The sequence below is a fragment of the Lithobates pipiens genome, unplaced genomic scaffold (genome assembly GCF_037356315.1).
Source record: "Lithobates pipiens isolate NorthernLeopardFrog02 unplaced genomic scaffold, aLitPip1_a1.2 Scaffold_52, whole genome shotgun sequence".
Classification (NCBI taxonomy): domain Eukaryota; kingdom Metazoa; phylum Chordata; class Amphibia; order Anura; family Ranidae; genus Lithobates; species Lithobates pipiens.
The window spans coordinates 4,087,212-4,093,495 of record NW_027507875.1 but is presented as its reverse complement, the minus strand read 5'-3'; the positions used below and the strand labels follow the sequence as shown (position 1 = coordinate 4,093,495).

The 6,284-nt window shown below is 48.4% G+C and overlaps 5 pseudogenes; all 5 read left to right on the top strand.

Moving 5' to 3' along the window:
- The first annotated feature begins 522 nt into the window (after nt 1-522).
- LOC143957527 (5S ribosomal RNA) lies at nt 523-641 on the top strand (annotated as a pseudogene).
- Nucleotides 642-1,307: 666 nt separating this feature from the next.
- Nucleotides 1,308-1,426, top strand: LOC143957477 (5S ribosomal RNA; annotated as a pseudogene).
- Nucleotides 1,427-4,931: 3,505 nt separating this feature from the next.
- LOC143957366 (5S ribosomal RNA) lies at nt 4,932-5,050 on the top strand (annotated as a pseudogene).
- Nucleotides 5,051-5,371: 321 nt separating this feature from the next.
- On the top strand, nt 5,372-5,490 carry LOC143957255 (5S ribosomal RNA; annotated as a pseudogene).
- A 323-nt stretch (nt 5,491-5,813) lies between these two features.
- LOC143957596 (5S ribosomal RNA) lies at nt 5,814-5,932 on the top strand (annotated as a pseudogene).
- The last annotated feature ends 352 nt before the right edge of the window (nt 5,933-6,284 follow it).

Below are 6,284 nucleotides of genomic sequence, written 5' to 3'. Positions count from 1 at the left end.
GCTGGCGGCCTTATATAGTGTGGGGTGTGTACTAAACCCCCCGAGCTATAATTGGCCACAGGAATCCTGCCTGTGGTGAATTGTGGCTCTCCTCACACAGGATGTCACATCTGTTCTTATTATATAGAACCTATTATGCTCCTCGTAAACTTTTTCAGTTTGGCCGAACGGCCGGACGCAAGTTGCCCCCGGTGCGGGAACATGGGGGGAGACATGATGCACATGTTTTGGAGAGGCCCAAAATTGATCCGCTACTGGACAGAGGTGACAGGAACCATTGATCGGGTGGTTGGAACCTCCACCAGGATGGAGGCGAAGTATTGTCTCCTGGGATTAGTTGAAGGAGTTGGAAACCCGGGAAGTAGCCAGATGGCAGTTCTGAGATGCCTATTTCAGGCAAGGAAACTGATTGCCCAACCCTGCTTAGCCTCCAATGTTGGCAATGACTTGTTTTTTTTCGCTTGTTTCCCAAGATGACCATGTTGGCGTTTGTCAAGATGGTTGAGAGTGCCCGAAGAGATCGCCTATGGCCCCATCACCTTGAAAGTGCCTGATCTTGTCTGATCTCGGAGGCTAAGCATTGTCGGGCCTGATTAGTAACTGGATGGGAGACCAACTGGGAATACCAGGTGCCGTAGGATTCTTTTTATGTTGTTGGCGTTGACATGTTTTTTTTTTTCCGCTTGTTTCCCAAGGTGATCATCTTGGCATTTGTCAAGAGGGCTGAGAGAGCCCAAAGAAATCTCCTACGGCCACATTCCCCTGAAAGCGCCCGATCTCATCTGATCTGAGAGGCTAAGCAGGGTCCGTAGGAATCTTTTTATATTGTTGGCTTTGACCTGTTTTTCTTTCGCTTGTTTCCCAAGGTGACCATTTTAGCATCAGTCAAGAGTTTTGAGTATGTCCCAAAGCGTTTGCCTGAGGTCACATCACCCTGAAAGCGCCCGATCTCAGAGGCTAAGCAGGGTCTGGGTCAGATGGGAGACCGCCAGGGTCTATGTTGTTGGCGTTGACCTTTTTTTTTTCACTTGTTTCCCAAGATAACCATCTTGGTATTTGTCAAGAGGTTTGAGAGTGTCTAAATAGAACACCTATGGCCACATCACCCTGAAAGCGCACAATCTCATCTGATCTCGGAGGCCTAGCAGTGTACGGCCTGGTTAATACCTGTATGGGAGACCATCTGTGAATACCAGGTGCCGTAGGCTTCTTTTTATGTTGTTGGCGTTTACCTGTTTATTTTCGCTTGTTTCCCAAGGTGACCATCTTGGCGTTTAACAAGAGGGTTGGAAGTGCCCAAAGAGATCATCTACGGCCCCATCACCCTGAAAGCGCCCAATCTCATCTGATCTCAGAGGCTAAACAGTGTCGGGCCTGGTTAGTACCTGGATGGGAGACCGCCTGGAAATACCAGGTGCCATAGGCTTCTTTTTTTGTTGTTGGCTTTGAACTGTTTTTTTCGCTTGTTTCTCAAGGCGACCATCTTGGCGTTTGTCAAGAGGGTTGGGCGTGTCTTGAAGAGAACGCTTACGGCCACATCACCCTGAAAGCACCCGATCTCGTCTGATTTCAGAGGCTTAGCAGCATCAGGCCTGGTTAGTACCTGGATGGGAGACTGCCTGGGAAGACCAGGTGACATAGAAGGATCTGGCCTGGTTAGTGTCTTGATTGGGAGATCGCCTGGGAATTCCGGATGCCGTAGGCTTCTTTTTATGTTGTTGGCTTTGACCTGTTTTTTTTCCCTTGTTTCCCAAGGTGACCATCTTGGCATTTGTCAAGAGGGTTGAGAGTGCACAAAGAAATTGCCTACGGGCACAACACCCTGAAAGCCCCCAATCTCGTTTGGTCTCAGAGGCTAAGCAGGGTTGGGCCTGGTTTGTACCTGGATGGGAGACCGCCTGGGTTTTCCAGATGCCGCAGGCTTCTATTTATGTTGTTGGCGTTGACTTGTTTTTTTTGTTTGTTTCCCAAGGTGACCATCTTGGCGTTTGTCAAGAGGGTTGAGCGTGCATTTGATCCCAGAGGCTAAGCAGGGTTGGGACATGGTTAGTACATGGATGGGAGACCGCCTGGGATTTCTCGATGCCATAGGCTTTAGTTTTAAGTTGTTGACATTGACTTATTTTTTTAATTTTTATTATTCTTTTATTAAGTAGAACAACATAAATATAACAGTCAACCATACAGCATGAGCCAGAAAAAATAGGCAGCCAAATAACTCTGGGTTCTCAGAGGGGAGTCCTACAGTTTCATGCAGAAAATAGAGAAACCCCACCTCCGACATGTAGTACAGTATAACTAGTGCAACTCCGTTCGGACAAATGTAATCATGGAGAACAACTGGGACCACAGCGAGCCAGCTTATCATGACCTACGTGAACCAGAGTAAAATATGAGCCGGTCATGTCCAGAACCCTGGGGTTCTTCTGGGTCCCGAAGGCTAGTAAGGAGACAAGGCATAGTCAAAAGGGAGGACGGGGGAAGAAGAGAGTGCAAAGACGGAGAGAGAGGAGGTGGGGGGATGGCGGCGGGGAAAAAAAAGAAAAATAAAGACAAAAAGGGAGGGGGGAATGCCACCCAGGGCAGACATGGCCTACGTAGGTAAACGTTAGATGTTCAGTCGTTTTCTGGGACGGAGGCACTGCTCACCTCCCGAATGTAGTCTCGCGTAACAGTAAAATACCTCCAGGGCCTCCATGTAACACTAAATGCCTCTTCAGTGTTGTGAAGGGTGGCGGTCAATTCTTTCATCCGGAGAATATGATTGACTTTGGAATACCACAGCACCTTGGATGGGGGCTGAGGCTGCCTCCACAGTGCGGGAATGCAGGCCCGGGCGGCATTCAGGAGGTGCATCGTGAGGGTTTTTTTGTATTTTCGAACAGGCTGTTCGGTCAAGTGTAGAAGGCACACTACTGGGAACCCAAAAGTTCCTCAAGGTCGGGCATGCCCAGAAAAGGTGTCCCATGGTCCCCATATCTGAATTTCACCTCCAACAAACATCCGGGATCGATCTATCCATTTTATTCAGAAGGTATGGGACTCTATACCAGCGTGAGACTATCTTGTATCGTGATATTGGTTTGCGATGGAAGCTTTATGTACTAAGGTCAGGATCTTCCCTATCTGTTGTGGGGTAAATGTGATGCCAAAGTCCCTCTCCCATTTGTGGATAAATGGTGGGGGTTGACTCCTCCTCCTGACTACTCAATAGGTTGTACAGGAGGGAGAGGGTGTGTCGCACAGGTTCCCTTTTGTGACAGATGGATTCATAGGGTGTCAGGTCTCTAGGAGTGTAGGGGGCCCTTTGTATGGCCAGAAGAAAGTGACGAAGTTGATAAGCACTAAACAAGTCAAGCGGAGGGTCAGAAAGCTTGGCGACAGTTTGCGTGGTCGGGAGCCCTCCCGTGGGCCACACCTCTCCCAGACGCTGTTTCCCCACCACTGTCAACTGTCGCAGTTTCTTGTTGGTAAATCCCGGTGGGAAGTCTGGATTACCTATAACCGGAGTCATTGGTGATGGCAGGGGAGCAATGTGTGTGCAGCGGAACAACCTCCGCACAACAGCCAACGTAGCTCCCACTACGGGGTGACCTCTGAGGTCTTTTGGTAGGGAGGACAGGAGCCACGGGGAGGTCAATAGGGGAATGGATCCATCCTCAATCTCCATCTCCACCCCCTGCTTGTGTGGGCCATTACAATGCCAATCAACGACTCTCGCTAGCAGAGTCACTCTGTAGTATTGTCTGAGATCTGGGAGACCCAGACCCCCCTTGTCCTTTGGTCTGGCAAGCAATTGCAAACGGGCTCTGGGCGGTTTGCGCGCCCAAATAAAGTCCCGGAGCAGCACCTGCAGTCATCTGAAAAAAATTGGGGGTAACCGGATCGGTAATGTCTGGAACATGTATAAGATCCGAGGGAGGGCCATCATTTTGAATGCATTACAGCGCCCGAACCAGGTCAGTGTTAAAGCATGCCAGTTTCCCAAATCAGATTTCAGTCTATCCAGGAGAGGGACAAAATTAAGCAGGTACAATTGCGCTAAATCCGCTGCAAAGTCAACGCCCAGTTAACGTATAGATTTTTCAGCCCAGTAGAATGGAAAAGAGGAGCGGAGCCTCTTGGCCTCACCATCCGGAACCGATATATTCAATACATATAGGCTGCCGTGTCGCTGTAGAGACGCAAGTATTTTGGGAAGCAAAATGTGTGGATTGGAGACGGAAAAAATTTGATCGTCAGCGTACGCCGCAATTTTGTGGTGTGCCGAGGGTTTGGATATGCCAGTAATATTCGGGTCATTCCAAACGTGACACATAAGTGGTTCCAGTGTCAGAATTAAAATTAGGGGAGACAGAGGGCACCCCTGCCTCGTCCCATTAGTGATGGGGAAAGAGTCCGAGCACCACTCGGTCACCCGTACCGCTGCCGATGGCGTGGAGTAAAGCGACATTACCCAGCTCATCATGTTGGGGCCAAGACCTATATGTTCCAGGGTGGCCTGCATAAAGTGCCAGGCCACCCTGTCAAAGGCCTTCTCCGCGTCCGTTGACAACATAAGCAAGGGCCTTCCCTGTACATGCGCTGCATGGATTAAATTGAGGACTCGGGCCGTATTGTCTCTAGCTTCCGACTTATTTTTATTTTTTTGCTTGTTTCCCAAGGTGACCATCTTGGCGTTTGTCAAGAGGGTTGAAAGTGCCTGAAGAGATTGCCTACGGGCACATCACCCTGAAAGCACCCGATCTCGTTTGATGTTGGAGGCTAATAGAGTCGGGCCTTGTTAGTACCTGGATTGGAGAACGCCTGGGAATTCCAGGTGTCGTAGACTTCTTTTTATGTTGTTGGCGTTGACCTGTTTTTTTTTCGCTTATTTCCCAAAGTGACCATCTTGGTGTTTGTCAAGAGGGTTGAGAGTGCCTGAAGAGATTGCCTATGGCCACATCACTCTGAAAGCACCCAATCTCGTCTGATCTTGGAGGCTAAGAACAGTCGGGCCTGGTTAGTACCTGGATGGGAGACCACCTGGGATTACCAGTTATTGTAGGCTTCTTTTTATGTTGTTGGCGTTGATTCGTTTTCTTTTTTTTGCTTGTTTCCCAAGGTGACCATCTTGGCGTTTGTCAAGAGGGTTGAAAGTGCCTGAAGAGATTGCCTACGGGCACATCACCCTGAAAGCACCCGATCTCGTTTGATGTTGGAGGCTAATAGAGTCGGGCCTTGTTAGTACCTGGATTGGAGAACGCCTGGGAATTCCAGGTGTCGTAGACTTCTTTTTATGTTGTTGGCGTTGACCTGTTTTTTTTTCGCTTATTTCCCAAAGTGACCATCTTGGTGTTTGTCAAGAGGGTTGAGAGTGCCTGAAGAGATTGCCTATGGCCACATCACTCTGAAAGCACCCAATCCCGTCTGATCTTGGAGGCTAAGAAGAGTCGGGCCTGGTTAGTACCTGGATGGGAGACCACCTGGGATTACCAGTTATTGTAGGCTTCTTTTTATGTTGTTGGCGTTGATTCGTTTTCTTTTTTTTGCTTGTTTCCCAAGGTGACCATCTTGGCATTTGTCAAGAGGGTTGAGAGTGCCCAAAGAGATCGCTTACAGCAGCATCACCCTGAAAGAGCCCTATCTCTTCTCTTTTCTGAGGCTAAGAAGGGTTGGGCCTAGTTAGTACCTGGATGGGAGATGGCGTTGGAATACCAGGTGCCGTATTCTTCTTTTTATGTTGTTGACATTGACCTGTTTTTTTTTTCACTTGTTTCCCAAGGTGACCATCTTGGCATTTGTCAAGAGGGTTGAGAGTGCCCGAAGAGATCACCTACGGCCCCATCACCCTGAAAGCACCCAATCTCGTCTGATCTCGGATGCTAAACAGTGTCGGGCCTGGTTAGTACCTGGATGGGAGACCGCCTGGGAATACCAGGTGCCATAGGCTTCTGTTTTTTTATTTTTTTTTATTTAGTAGTATGCGACATACAATGCAAAGGCAACTTCACAGAATGTGTGATTCAAATAGTTACAAACAAACGATCATATTGCATGGATATCAGAGCCAATGGTAAGAAGTCTGAGGAGAATAGCACGTGTACAGCTTTGCGGTCATATCAAGATGAGATTAAAGCTCCATCTCGTTGGGATCCTCTATCACTTAAAATAGTATTGATACTAGCCCTGCTACCCTCGAAGAGTTTAGATATCCATAGATAGGGGAAGAGTATTGTGTAGTAGTCAAATGGGGTCGGAACATACCATTTTCTTTTCCCTTTTTTGAGTTAAGAAGGGAAATA